The sequence below is a fragment of the Rhinopithecus roxellana genome, chromosome 2 (genome assembly GCF_007565055.1).
Source record: "Rhinopithecus roxellana isolate Shanxi Qingling chromosome 2, ASM756505v1, whole genome shotgun sequence".
Lineage (NCBI taxonomy): Eukaryota > Metazoa > Chordata > Mammalia > Primates > Cercopithecidae > Rhinopithecus > Rhinopithecus roxellana.
In genome coordinates, this window is record NC_044550.1 from 74,547,766 (window position 1) to 74,564,392 (window position 16,627).

Below are 16,627 nucleotides of genomic sequence, written 5' to 3' on the forward strand. Positions count from 1 at the left end.
ATGAATTAAAATCAGACAGAAAACATCATGTACTTTGTTATAATAAGATTTTACTTGTCATAATACTTTATTAAAAAAGAAAAAGCTAGAGACATCACATAATATACCTCTTACAATATACTAATTTTTCCTTAATTTTAATTCAGGGGGTACATGTGCAGATGTAACAGACCTGCACATATACCCCTGAATCTTACATTAAGAAAAAAAAGAAGGCTAGAAAAATAGGATGCGAGGATGGAGGGCAGATGAACAGAGAAATATTTCTGAGAAGAATTTTGTATTTTCGTTTTCAGTTTTTTTATAGCATTATCATTCCACATGGAAATTGTATTTTTAACTTTATTGAGATTCTTACAAATTCACTATGTTTAGAAAGAAAAATAATAATAAACAGACTAGAAGGAAGAAAAAGAAAAGGAATTTTGAGATTTTAGTAAAACTCTATAGTCTTCTTCACATTCTTTTTTTTTTTTTTTTTTTTTTTTTTTTTTTTTTTTTTTGATGGAGTATCGCTCTGTCACCCAGGCTGGAGTACAGTGGAGCAATCAGGCTCACTGTAAGCTCTGCCTCCTGGGTTCACGCCAGTCTCCTGCCTCAGCCTACCCAGTAGCTAGGACTACAGTCGCCACCACGCCCAGCTAATTTTTTTGTATTTTTGCTAGAGACGGGGTTTCACCGTGTTAGTCAGGATGTTCTCGATCTCCTGACCTCATGAGCTGCCTGCCTCGGCCTCCCAAGGTGCTGGGATTACAGGCATGAGCCACCGCTCTCAGCCTACATTCTCTTTTTATATTAAGAAAAATGATCCTCAGAAAACACACTATTTTATTTCAGAAATTCAAATAATAACTTTGGATATAAATGTTTCATTCAGTTTGTTTAGGTAATGTAAGAGATCATTTTCGAATGACGGACTGTGTTAAAAATTGGGATATTTCTTAGATCTCATATCAGAAAGTTCAATGTAGTTTAACCTTACAAGGGAAATTCGAGAATTAAATTTCTGTTTACAAGGTTATAAAAATTTGTTTCAGATAGTCATCTTTTTCTTGGTATCATGACAATCCATCTATTCTAATTTAATTAATTGTACTTTGCTGGAATGTCACACATCTTCTTTTGGTAAGAGTCCATTGTTCTTATTTTCCAAACTAATAATGGCTAAAGATACAATTCTTGCTCAGTTGCTACTCTTCCTAACAACGTTGTATATTTGTTGTTTTAATTTGCTTGACTCTTAAAACATACATATATGTAATATATATGTATTTTATATATAAAGAGAACTTTGCTCAGTTATTATTTTGTAACATTTCTTTAATCTTTAGAAATTGGAAGAAAGTTCTTTATGAAATGAGAAAATTCAACAGTAAATTTGGGAGAATTACTACTCTCTACCTTATCTAAGGCTGAAATTGCTTCTCTCTCACTCTCTCTGAGGTCACTTCTCATCCCAGAGCAAAAACCTATTATGGCCCTGTTGTGCCAGTCTTATAGTGATCACACTCTCTCAACTTTCTTCCTTTTCTTGCTCAAGACTGTTAGGAAATTTCGAGAATTTAATCAATTTTCATGCTGCATGCAATATATTTCTCAATCAATATTAACAAATACTGAGTTTGCTCTTGGAATGCAAAACCATCAGATCTATCTTACTGTCCAAAATAGGCACTGGCTGGAGAAAGTGTTATTTAATGGGAATTACCTTTAACCCCAAGAGACAGATTTTGGGTGGTGCCCTCAGTGATATAGGGTGATATAAGGTAAGATTTCTCAGGGTGGGTACACAGCATTCCCTTCCAATAGAATGTTAATAGGTGCCATGTAGAAAAGAAAATATTCTCATTGTGTGTGTGTGTGTGTGTGTATGTGTAAGGGATGGTTTGAAAAAGGAAAGTGATACCTTTACTACAAGGATCTTGGAGTCTTTAATACATGAATGTGCATCAGTCTGCAAAATGTATTTAACTATGTGGAAAGTCCAAGTTTTATGTATTTAACATAAGCCCCAATCCTATGAGTCAGTGTAAAGACAACTGTCTTCATGCTGAAGGATGCCATACGGACTTGTCCACATTATCTAAGAACATAGTCTCTATCCTCTGTCTTCCTCCTATAAAATCTATAAAGCCTCCTTTTAGATGTTTACCATTAGGTGGTGAGCAGTAATCCTGAATAAGATGAATTATTCCATGAATGAGTTTTCCCACCTGAAAGGGCATAGTATAGTCAGGTCAAAGGAACTCCAACAAGAAAATGACTCCTCTTTCTTTCTTTATACAGACCCGCGCGATTACCTCTGATATTTGATTCTGGACTCTATTTGGCCCAATCTAGCTCACTCAAGTTTTTCATTAGGATTTCAGAAAACACTCTAGCTAATAACAATTTACTATTTTGTCTCCTTCCTGCGTATATCTATCTTAGAGGTTTGTGAGTAAAAGTTGTTTAGAATGAGGGCAGAATTAAAATATTGTGAGTACCACTGGCTAAATGTGTCTTAAAATTATTTTAGATCACAAGTTAAATACATTCTTTATTCAACATTTAACAGAATATAGCAATTCTAAACTAGCCTAATTACATTTTTTTTTTGTTTTAAATTTGAACCTGTGAAATTTAGTAAGGTTGGAATATTGGCTCTACTACCTACTAGCTAGATGGTCTTTATTTACATTTCTAATCTCTTTGAGGCTCAATTTCCTAGAATATAAGTGGGGATAATTAACATCTACCTCATAGTATTATTTCAAGTAATGATTAAAATGATACTTGTAAAGTTAGTGAAAGAAAAACAGAATCTTAGGACCCCAAACTAACTATGCCAAAGAGAAGGTTAAGCTTGGGAACTGAATCATGCAAAAACTGACTTTCTTTTGTCCTGAAACAGCTTTAATTTCACATGCTTACTTTATCTTATGTAAAATGTGGATTTACTGGGCAAAACAAAATAAATCCTCCCACTCTCTTCTTCTCACATGTAAAATGTAGATTTGCTGAGCACTAATCAGAGCCTCACAGGAATGTAATTACTTATATCATTGCCTACCCACTCTCCTTTTTTATTCTTCCCCTCCTGCTTACTCTTTCCTCTTTAAATATTGAAGTTCTCAAAACCGTCATTGGAAAAAGCACAGGTCACAGATCCTACTGTGACTTGTGTTTCTTTTTGTTAGGTGCATCCTCAGACTTGGTAAAAATAAACCTTCAATCAATAAGATGTGCCTCAGTCCCTTTTTGATTTACAAGTTTTTAAGAGAACAGACAGTATAAGTGATAGGTAAATTATAATAGCTACAAATTTGCGCACTTATAATTTCCTCACCATGCAGCAGCCAACTCAAATTAGATCATGCTCTGTTTAATACCATCCACTGGTACCCAACCACCCTTAGAATAGATTTCAAAGTTCCACATATGCAGTTGCCCTATATTACTTTACTGCCTCACTTTTGTGCCACTTTTCATATTTCTTTATTTCTCTGGTCACAATGACTCTTAATATATTTCTTTCACACATCAAGCTTGCTTCTGCCTCAAGGTATTTGTACTTGCTCTTCTTATTTCCCAAAACTCTCATCTGTAAGATTTTCATTTGGTTGAAATCTCCTGTCACTTCCATCTCTTTAGAAATCACCTTTCCTGAACATCTAAATACCCCCACTGCCTTATCTTTTCATGATATTTCCCATTAGTTGAAAGTCTCTTACATGTGTCTTTGTTTACTTGTTTGTTGCCTGTCTTCACCATAAGAATGTCATTTCTCTGGGTACAGAGGCCCACTATTCTGTTGTTTTCTGCACTGTGTTCACAGTGCCTAGAATAGGGTTTGTTACATGGTAAATGCTCAATCAATTTTTGTTCAATAAAATAAATGGTGTAGACTGTGGCCATTCTTTTGTGGGTTTGGCCAACACTAGAAGTTGTGAATATTCTGGTATCTGGCACCAGAGAGAAGTGCCTGGGTGAGAGCTGAGAGAGAGTCTTTAGTCAGCAATCTTAGCCCTTCATTCTTCTAATCAGTCTTACCTTTCACAATCCATGTTCTGATTCAGAAAGGGAAGATGACAAAGTTAGGACATGATACATATATGACTCACCAGTATATATTCATGGCTAGCAGTGTCAGAAGATGATAAAACCACCATCACACTCTTGAGTACTGTTATCCTGTATTTGCACAAACCTGGAAACATTCATCAGAGGGAGACTCTTGGGACTTAATCAAAGTACACATGGGATAAAGTTTTAAGAATTTCTGCCTGTAGGACAGACTTAGATATCAAAAATACTCCAGGGTACCTACACTCTAGCTCTTGGTTTTTAATATTATTTTCTAATTAAGTGTTCTAGGGTTGCTTGAAGAAATGGCAGAGTCTAGGGCTGAGGCAGAGAATAGACAAGATGAGTAGCATCTCGTAGCATGCAAAAGTAAGAAAGTGTTCAAATAACAAAAATGTCTCACAATTATGGAAATATGTCAAAGGTGCACAGAAGCCAACTGAAAAGAGTTCTTAAGGGTCAGAGAACAATTTGAGCAACAAAATAAAATAGTACTGGATTATAATACAAAGTATAAAATATCCATGAATTCATACTAATGTAAAGAGATAATTGAATAAATAAATGAATGGTGCAGAAGAGACAAATCTCCCTTGCAGAATAATTTCAAATAATTTATGTAGCTATTCTACTCTCAAAGAGGTAGAACATAAGTCTCATTCCTTAACAGTGGGATACTCAGGGTCACTTCCTTTGAAAGAGTATGGTATGGAAAGGGAAAGAAAAGAACAACTTTACACTGGAGAAACCTGACACTTGACCAAGTGATCAAGATTAACATCAGCCGTGGTAAATCACATTATAGTGTATACCACTGACGTGATGTGATAAAAATGACACTTTTCCTCTGTGGACTCCCTTCCTTCCCCAAACCCTCAACTCCAGTCTGATCATGAGAAAAATATGAGACAAATAGCAACTGATAGACATTCTACAAAATACCTGACTGGTACTCATCAAAACTGTTAAGGTTATCAGAAATAAGAACTGTCTAAGAAATTGTCTCAGTTAAGAGCCCAATAAGATAAGGTTACTAAAAGTATAGTGGAAACCTGGGTGGGATCTTGGAACAGAGAAAGGGCACTAGACAAAAACCAAATCAATCTAAATAAAGTATGAACTTCAGTCAATCATTTATCAACATTGGTTTATTAGTTGTTATAAATATACCATACTAATGTAAATTATTAACAATAGGAGAGATTGGGTGTTGGTAATGCAGAACTTTTGCTCCTTAGTTCAGCTAAATCCTGGTTCTTGTGTCATGACCATGAGAAATTAGGCACACAGACACATTGAAGGGTAAGGAGAACAGAATTTATTGGGTGAAAAGGAAAAAGGAAAGAAAGCACTCAGCAAAGTGAGAGGGAGTCCTGCCAATGGGTTCCCACCACCTTACACTTTGAATACCAGGCCACCACACATGAGCTGAAGAGGCCAGGCTCCTCTCTCCTGCACAAGGTGTGATCCTCCCATGGCTCCACTCCATCATCTCGGTGCACAGGCAGATCCCCAATCCATGATGGACATGTTCATACAACACTCTGGGTGGTTCCCTCATCTGCACAAATGGATATGATGTGAACATTTGTGGGGTGGGTCAGCGATTCTCTGTGTACCCCCTTTATCTGCCTCCTGCATCTGTCATTGGGTATATGGGAAATCTCTGCGTTGTTTTTGCAACTGTTCTGTTAAGATAAAACTATACTAAAATTAACAAGTTAGTTAAAAAGAAAACTTCAGGAAAACCATACACACTAGACTATATAGATAGACAAATGATAAGTTTGCTGAGAGTGAAGATTTAAACACACTTCAGAAACATTTATCATAAATGTTAAATAAATGTTTCTGAAGTGTATTTAAATGTGTTTATGTTTTAGATATAGAATAAATGCTTAATATATAAATAAATTGATTAAAAAGGTAATATTTTATTGTAGCCTGGTTTACTAATTTTAAAAATTACTTTTTACTATTTTTATACTTTTGAGAGGAGAACACATAAAAAAGAAGTTGGGCTTATTAATTTCATATCAAACAGAGGAACAAATCCCTATGTAATATTTCGTTTTGGCTAAATTTAAAACAAAACAATAATAGCGTAGTTTTTGTGATTATTTCCATCATAAATCAAAAGCTTTTTAGAGACATTATCTCATCCCTTCCAACATCATTTTTTAGAATAAGGCTGAAAAAATGTCAAGCACATCTTTTTTATATAAAGGATAGTACTTTAATAATTCAGGCTGTGACTAACATTGTTCAGTTTAGTCATTTCTAAGCCTGAATTGACCAACTTCCTTTGGGATGTGTAACTATTTTTAGCCCACGGCAGATATTTATATAAAATTCCCCAAGGAAACCATCTACTCTTGTCTCTGTTCCCAGAATCCTGATGAAAACAAAACAAAACAGAAAAACAAGAAAACCTCATGAAAATAATATTAAAGAGCAGGAACTTATCTAATATAAAGTTTATCATACTTAAAGGGGCTTTTTTCAAAATAGGTAAAACTTCAAAAAATGGTAATCATATATCAGTAAGATAGGGAAATCGATATTCTTCTATATTACTGGTGATAATATTGATTAAATATTTTGAAAGAAAACTAGAAAGTATGTATCATTCCCCCTCAAATAATCTTATATATTAAAATGTATCATAAGTAAAGAAAAAAAAATGTTTTCGAAGGAAAAGAAAAACCTCAATGCCTGCAGATGAGATTTAACATAGCATACCTTTTGACATTTTAAAAGAAAACTAAAAAAAAAAAAAAAAAAAAAGCAAACCATAACATGTACAAGAGTAAAGAGCTGGATAAGAAAATAATATTATGCTATTAAAGAGATTTATGTGGTCATTAAACTACTTGCAAAGAATATGAAACAATACAATGATGCCTTTGTTAAAAAGTCACTATAAAAGTGTATAGTGAGAAAATTAAGCTTAATGTTGATTATTCTAAATAATTGCATGTCTGATTTTGACAGCTATATTTTTCTAAAGCTCAATTGATCTGTATATTGTATAAAGCAGACTTATGTATGTCATATAATAACATTCAATTTGGTGAGCATATGGAAAGTCATGTTACCCCAAATTGATCATTCTTGAAAGTATCATGAATGCTCTTCTAGGATTGTAATGATTAACCAGAAACAAGACATTAAATTTCTTTTCAGGCACAAGTAAAATGAGTCATGCACTACTGAGTAAAATTTGAGGAACTCAAGTAATTATTCATAGGTCGAATTGGACACACACTCACATACACATACAAAAGTCTTGAAAAAGAAAACCTAGCTTTGCTTTCAGGCATTCTATTAGCTACAGACTTGTAAAGGAGACCAGATTAAACTTTTTAATTTTCCCTGAACGTTTATAAACTCATCTCCTACCTGTCTGGTTCCTAAAGCCTATGCTCTGTCATTAAGCCAATAAAACAAGATTAGTGTATAATATGATTTGGCTGTGTCCCCACCCGAATCTCAACTTGAATTGTGTCTCCCAGAATTCCCCTTGTGTTGTGGGAGGGACTCAGGGGGAGGTAAATAAATCATGGGGGCTGGTCTTTCCTGTGCTGTTCTCATGATAGTGAATAAGTCTCCCGAGATCTGATGGGTTTATCATGGGTTTCCGCTTTTGCTTCTTCCTCATTTTTCTCTTGCCGCCACTGCGTAAGAAGTGCCTTTCACCTCCCTCCATGATTCTGACGCCTCCCCAGCCAGGTGAAACTGTAAGTCTAATTAAATTTCTCTTTCTTCCCAGTCTGAGGTACGTCTTTATCAGCAGCCTGAAAACAGACGAATACAGTATAATAGCCAGGATTTTCTTCCAGATGATCTTTATCTCCCAGTATTATACTTGTGAATGTGTTACCTTACCTGACAAGGGGAGTTTGCATATGGAATTAAAGCTGCTTATCAGCTGACTTTAAATTAGGGACATTATCCCGAGCTGTCAGTAGGACCCCAATGTAATCACAACTGCCTTTATAAATGGAAGTGGTTTACATACATTTTAAACATTTGTTCCTTACAGTAATTATTTAAAGGAGATAATATTGTATGCTAGATGTCTTCCATTTGTTCCTCCAGACCCACTTTCCATCCTTCTCCCTTCTGAGGAAGGGGTGGTTAAAAAAAAAAAAAAAAAAAAAAAAAAAAAGACAGCATAAGAGTAGATGAGAGAGATGTGGCAAAAGAAGAGGCAGGAAAGAAGAGGCAAGAGAAGGACTCTCCCGCCCACTGCTGTCTTTAGAAATACAGGCTATGAGCCAAAAAGCACAGGCAGCTCCGGAAGCTGAAGACAAACCACACTGCCCACATTCCTGCAACTGCCCAGACTGAATTTTGCCAATTACCTGCATAAATCAGAAAATGGATGCTCACTAGAGTCTCCAGAAGGGAGCATGGATTGCTGACACCTAGATTTTTGTATTGTGAGACTAATCACAGGAATTAGCCTGCGCACTTGACTTCTGAAATTGGGATATATCTATGCCTGCAGAAACTCATGACATGTAGAAACTATGAGTTAATAAATGAATGTTATTTTAAGCCATCAAGTGTGTGGTAATTTGTCACAGTAGCCCTAGAAAATGAATAGACTCTCTAACTAACATTGGTGTTTCAAATACCATAGGCACTGTGTATATAATCTCCCTCATACACGTTTCCACTGATATTCAACAAAAAAAAAAAGAAAAAGAAAAGGGAGGAGGAGAAAGTGAAGGGTCGTAGAAAGCAGTGGCTCAAAGGAAGAAGAAGAACTAACAAGAGGAAGAATAAGAGGAGAAAGGAAGAAAAAAATACCATTTTACAAAGAAGAGAATGCAAAGCAACTCACAGACATTTAGTTGTGAGCTATTGTTAATTACTGAATCAAGATGTTTTACTTCAGCTACTGAATCCGGGTGAAAGAAACGATCTCTGTTCTATTTATAACATGAAAGAATTCTAAAGCACATATGCTGAACAGATTGCATTTGCACTTCATCATCTCAATACTTTTTCACTAGAACGAACAGAAAAGCCCACTTCTTCCAAAATAACTGGTGTGGAATTGTACCTGTGGTCCACCTGTCTTACATTATGTGTTTAAAGGACTGGATCATAGGTTGTCTATGAAGGGAAATGCTAATATCGTGTTTGCTAAGGTTTACACCAGCCAAAGTGCATTGAATTCTAATCTTAGACTCAATTAGAAGCACAATTATCACACCTCCTTTCTTCCCACAGAAATATCTTCATTACTAACACAGCTCTTGGCCAGCAGGGCAGTGGTTAAGACTAAATGTTCAACCCTCAAAAATCCCAGGTTATATTTAAGCACATTTTCATGTATTAAAATGAAACAGTCTATTCTGGGATTGGCTCAGAAGCAAGTTAATTCTTGTTAATGGAGTTCTTGTTGTTGTTGTTCTAGAGGAAAATCCCCTTAAAAGCTCCCCTGGTGTGGCTTTCTATTGGAGCTGGCCTGCAGACAGAAATTTCCTAGAATGAGAAGGTTTTTTGCACTACGGAAATGTTTAAACATAGCCATTGATTCTGCTGGCCAAATACATAACAGAGATCAACGTGGCAAGAAGCAACTGTTACTGGAGCTTAATATTATCTAACACTTTCCCATACTGAGGGTTATTCATTCTAAATATTAGTCCGGAAGTCTATTATGATGCTGTCCCTATCCACTCCTAACTCTCCACATTTCCTCCTCATACATGTAACTTCTTCCAGGTGTACAACAAAAGCCCCTTTCCTTCAACAAACAGCCTGCAGATAATTATGTTTTTCCTCATGTAGAGAGGAAAGAGGGCATACATACAGCACAAAATAGATCCAAATACATAGTCTCAAAGAAAAACTAGAAAAATATTATCTGTGGAAGTTTACTCAAGCACTAACCTTTCTCTCTTTTTGCTTTGTAAGAAGGATCATCCATTGTCAATGGTAACTCTGAGACTTAGGATGAAGCTTGGCTAGTTAAGTTTCTACCACCATCCCTACCCAACCAATTGTGAGTGAATAATTTATTAACCTGAATAAAGATGGTCCACTATACTAGAGTACACTCAAAACTGTTTATGATGACTCCAGTGAAACTACAGTTTTAACATAGGCAGGTAGATAGATACAACATGCATTTGCTCTCCAGCCTGGGAGAGGAGGGGTGGAATGTTTTATATGCATGCTATATGTCTACTTTGTGTTCTTCTTTATGGTTCACTCAAATCATTTTAGAGACACATGCACATATATAGACATATACACTGAATTCCTCATTCACAGGATTCATATGAAATTTTATTCTATAATAAAGCTACTTCTCTTGTAGTACTATTGGCATTTTACCTCTGTTTCTCATCCATCAATGCTATGAAAATTATATAATGAAATATACCCTACTGCTGCCTAAAGCATATGTGCAAACTAATCATTTTCATTTTTGTACATAGAGAGAATATAGAGAATTCAAGATCAATTGGAAAAAGGTACTTTCAAGTGGAGGTTCTGTTGGACCCCAACAATAACATTAACTTTTTCATGTGTTGCCAACAATGTGATCCCTTAGCCTCTTAAGTTATATGAATCATGTTGCATTATTAACATTATTTCAAAATCAATGCAATTTAATACCATATAATTTGTATATTTGTGAGTTAAGAGGTGCAGGGCATCCATTTCTCCTTTACCAGATTAAAAAAGTGGGAGAGGATTACACCAATAACTATTTGTTTTGTTCTATCATAGGGTAAAAGTAAATCGGAATGAAGTGATGAAGATCAACAGTACACAGATTGGACAATTCAGTAATTCTAATGCTGAGATCTTTTATCAAAGGCTGTCTTTTACTTGTTCAGAATGTAAGCATAAATATTGTCTGCTTTGCAATGAGATGCAATGACAGCATAGAGTTACCAAGAGGCTTGAGCTGTTTTTTCCTCATCAACATGAATAGGGTCTTGCCTTAATGTTTAGGGGAAGAGAGAAGATGCAAGCAGCTGTTTTCCGCCTTGTACCATTACAACTATAGCTATTCCAAAAGTTTTTGTTTCTCCTTTAGGCCATAAGAAGTTTAAGTCTCTACTTGAAATATATTACAAATAGGAAACAGAAAACTTTATAACAAAAAGTGTAGAAGAGAGTAGTAGAGGTGAAAAAATAAAAAAAAAAAAAAAGCTTTCCTACAGTTCTTGGCTGCCCTATTAATATGCTTATTGATCACATCAAGGGTCTTCTAGGAATGGACAGTTTTGAAAATAGCTATAACAAATGTACAAGCCACTCAATCTATCAATATTTGTCTTCTGTATAATAAACCTTTCATTGACATTTGGCGGATATTTATGATTTTCAAGCGAAGCACTGTTGTTTATTTTGATTTTGATTTATAATTTGAAATAATCTTCCCAGAAGAATATTAAATATTGTGCTTGACACATCAGTTGAAGTTATGTCATCATCTATGACTAAAATATACCAGCGTAAAATATTAGATGGTTTTCTGTCAGCCTGAAATATTTCTGACAGTGAATCTTAAATAGATCATTAATGTTCATACTTCGGTTGCATGACGAAAGATTAGGTTGATGATTGAAGAGCCTTTTCAACTTTCAGAGTTGTACTGAGTTTTACAGCTCATAGAATAACATAGCTGGAGGAATCTTAGTTATTCTTTAGTTTTAGAACAGCTAAAAGTTTAAAGAGGTTAAGTGATTGTTAATAGCCTACACGTGAAATTTGTATTAAGTAAAATAGTCCTTTAGTTATAAAAACTAAGCAAAAATTCAATATATCAGAAAATATGCAGAAAACATTTCTAGTCTTGTGCATGGTATTGTGTCTGATCCTTTCAAATGAGTTAGTCCTTTAGATATTGAAGAAGTTAGAGAAGCATGTTTTATCACAATGCCAGAATGTGGTATCATTAGATGGTTGAAACACTTTTAAACTCTATTCCTAGAACAGGTTAGTACCATTTGGTTAACAAATGTTTGATTCTGTCAATAGTGAAAAGTCAGTGAAATGTTCTAATAAAGTTTTTTAAATTATTATTTTGTTTGTTTATTTATTTATTTATTTTTGAGACAGAGTTTTGCTCTATCACCCAGGCTGGAGTGTGGTAGTGCAATTTGGGCTCCCTACAGCCTCCACATCCTGGGCTCAAGCGAATCTCCTGCCTCATCCTCCCGGAGTAGCTGAGATTACAGGCATGAGCCACCACAACCAGCTAATTTCTGTATTTTTAGGAGAGGCAGGGTTTTTCTATGTTGGCCAGTCTGATCTCAAACTCCTGACCTCAAGCGATCCGCCCACGTCAGCCTCCCAAAGAGCTGGGATTATAGGTGTGAGCCACAATGCCTGGCCCTAATAAAGTTTAGATAGTTGGATTTTGATAAATATTCATTCATTCAGTTTAACAAAGTGTCATACAGACAGTAAGCATATTAATATGTTTTGTTATGCTGATGAAACTGTGCAAATGGAAAAAGCCCATACCACACAAATGAGAATTCATTTGCCTTCCAGCAATTTATTTTCACTTCCTGGCCTCCAAATTAATAGGAACTATAATAAAATGTGTTTGGAAAGAAGGTTTGATCATTATATTTCTCCTTTTCCAGACTATGCAAACTAATAAATCATAATTAACACTAGGGATATTTTAAGCAGGATCCATTTTACCATTATTTTTATAATATATAATTGCAGCTACAAATGTATGCTCCTGAATAGCTACTTATTTTTTTTTTTTTCAGAAAAACACATTTAGTTAAAATTGTAAATATTTATAAGACAGGGAGATCAGGGAACTTCTAACCTTTATAATCATACTGTCCTTTCTTATTCACATGGTTCATTTCTTAAATACAGTAAACATTCTATTTTCAAAACGGCACATAATTTCTCCTTGCCTATCCATAATGTCATTTAGTTGATCAGCAGATGCAGTTTATTATCATTTTGTCACTAACTTAAGAGTTGATTCAAATTCCTACACTGAACAAGTTTATACATTCCCACTTAGGAAAATAAGATATATGCAATTGTGATATATGTTAGGTAATAAGTTTCAGTGTTAATGAATGCCACCTTATTGGTGCTAACTACATTTCATTCATTACAACAGATGATATAAATGGACCTTAAGCGTAATGCTTCGTACAAAAAGTTAAGAATTCAAATTAACTGAGCCTGCTGTAGTATTAAAAACCTACTTTGAACTTCCAATGAAGAAGATAAAAAGGTGTAATTTTCAACTTCAGATTGTGATTAAAAAGGTCAATTCAGCATGTATATTTGTTATCTCTAGTTCAATATGATGTATTTAAGAGACAGCCTATGATTTTCATAAAGGTCACTGGAGTCGGAAATGCCAAATCTCATTAGTCTTAATCAGCTGATATAAAAGTTACCTACCTGCCTGTATGCTTAATGCAAGATTACTAAATTTCTTCGTTAAATGATTCTTTTAAAACTCCATGCTTCTTGAAACATGTTTTGTTCTAGGAAGAGACCTTTTTAAAAACTATTGCACTGTATGTTTAATTAAGTTAAAAATATTTCTGTTCTGCCAGCTTAAACACTGTCTTATTTGAGCTACTTTCTCTATACATTTGACTATAACTAGAAGATTAAAAGTTTGTAGAAATAAATGTATGCAAAGAATGTAGCTCGTCTCAAGTTTTTACAAGGAATTCATTTAAAAAAATTCATGAACTTAAACAGAAAGTTGAACATTTGTGCATATGGTCACACTGCAGAGAGGGTAATTGGGACCAGCTGTTACACTTTGTAGTTTCTGAAAGCCTGTGTATTGCCTTCTAGCTACACTGACTTTGTGCAGGCCTTAATAAAAGAAATTAAAGAATGTGCAAGCCTGAATGACTTCCACATCCCTCTTCAGAAGAGCGTTAATTCAGACAAGACATAGAAGGCATAGCTTTCCATTGCCATTCATCTATGAGCCACATGCAGATGAAATGATTTTTCATGGACATTATTTAGTGACTTGCAAACTTTAATCACTCTGCTCGTTTCATTTAAATCTGTCTTCTTATAGTAAAGAATCTTAACCACATCAGAATCAAAAAGTTTTTAAACACACACAAACACAAAACACACATAACAACAATACTTAGCATTTCACTTTTCATATCCTTGCTTAAAATATTTTCAGATGTGAGATATGATAAAATAGCATATATTGCATCAGACAAAAATGTGTATTTAAGAGAAGCATGATAGAATTGTGATATTCAAAATTCTTCTTCTTTCAAAATTTCAGTGTACATCAGTATTCAGTTATAGTGAAAAAAATAAATAGTAGTTCAGGCAAGGATTTTGGGAAGATGGTGGCAGCAACTTTTAAAAATCTTACTGAATACTCACTGTGGTAGACAGAACAATGGCCCCCCCCACAGATGCTCATAACCTAATCCCTAAAACCTGTGAATATGTTAAATTATGTGGCAAAGGGGATTTTGCAGATATGATTAAATTAAAGATACTGAGATGGGGGGATTATCCTGGATTATCCAGTGGGCTCAATATAATCACGAGGAAAGAGAGAGACAGGAGTGTCAGAGTCAAAGTGAACAATGAAGACACTACGCTACTGCCTTTGAAGGATGAAGAAAAAGTCCAGAAGGTAAGGAGCTCTGGCAGCCTGGCAACTGGAAAAGGCAGTACTACGAGCAACACAGCTTTGCAGACACCTTGATTTTATCCCAGTAAGACTGATTCTGGACTTCTGATCTCCACATCTCTAAGACAATAAAGTGTTGTTTCAAGTGGTTAAATTTGTTGTAAATTGTTATGGCAGCCACAGCAAACTAATATAACAGTAGAAAACTCAACAGTAAAATCAAAATCACTGGGCAACATTTACAACAAAATTAGGCCACAAGATATGCCTAGGAGCACCAAAATCTTGACTGGAAGAAACGAAACCTACAAAGTACGCGCAACTATGTGGGAAGCAAAAAAGGGATCAATAGGGTAGCGTCCAAGGCACCCAAAAAGACGAAGACATAAACTTGGTGGAAAGTGTGCAGAGATGAAACAAGGATGGATGGGGCAGCCCTTTACAGCAGGTGAGTTCAGGGAGCTGATAGTAGAAGGACCAAAGGGGCTGGAGAAGCTCCGCCTCTATGAACCCTAAAGAGTGACCTATCAGGATTCCTTTCTAAGAAAGGTACAATGCCGTGAGCAAAATCAAAATGGAACAAGGCACAAATATCAGAAATAAGGTAAAATGTTCCATCAAAGTGTTGGAGCCATCAGAGCCAGGAAATCACATAAAATAAGCTGTCATGTAATTTTATGTCACCACCAGAGAGCAGGAGAGAGAGAGAGAACAGAACCCCTGTGAAGTTAGAATGTTTCCTAATTCTAAACTTCCGAGAAAATTTTACACAAAAATAGACAGGAGAAAAGTTTGAGGTCAAACCCTATACAAAATTACAGAAAGAAGAAAGAGAATAAGATCCCTACAGACAATTATAGCATACTCTGAAGATGTACTCAATAAAGCAGATCAAACTGTCAAAAGTTATTAAGAAAATAATAAAAACTAACCAGCACAGCAAAAGAATAGTTGGGGTCCCTAAGAAGAAAACTAAAATGGAAGAACAGGCCAACCACAAAGTTAATTAATCCACGTAAACATTACAGAACAAGAAACTTTCCCTGAAATGAAGGATTTGAATCTACATGTTGAGGAAGCACACTAGACTCCAACATCAAGACATAGTCTAGTAAAATTATTGGTCTTTCTAAAAAAGAAAGAAATATTTCAGGTATTAAAAATATAAATGTACAATTTATCATTAGGCTTTTTTTTTTTTTTTTTTTTTTTTTTTGAGACAGAGTCTTGCTCTGTGACCCAGACTGGAGCGCAGAGGCATTATCTCAGCTCACTGCAACCTCCACCTCCTCAACTCAAGTGATTCTCCTGCCTCAGCCCCCCTAGTAGCTGGGATTACAGGCATGCGCACCATGCCCTGTTAATTTTTGTATTTTTAGTAGAGACGGGGTTTCACCATGTTGGCCAGGCTGATCTCAAACTCCTGACCTCAGGAGATCCTCCCCCCTCGGCCTCCCAAAGTGCTGGGATTACAGGCTTGAGCCACTGTGACCAGCCCTATCATTGGACATTTTAAAAATGGTTTATGCTGAATAAAATGAGAAATTTGTTAAAGAAAACCAAGAAAAGAAAGCGTGAGCAAATGATTTTATATTCAGAAAAACTGACTTTCAAGTATTAAGAACACAGAAAAACTGCTGTTATTATTAATAACATGAAAGAATTAGAAAATGTTGTTCCTTGAGGACTTCCTAAGTGATTGACCAGAACATATACTTTATATAACCATAGCAACTAGAGAGACATCAATACATAAACTACTGCAAAGATCTGAAATGAAAACTAAATGCGGTTCAAGAAGGAGTGAGTATAGTAGGCCCTGGTCATGCACTCTTATAAATACAGGATAATTGTTTTTAAATGATGAAAGAATAGGAAAAATAAATGCAAAATTTATTCATACTTTTA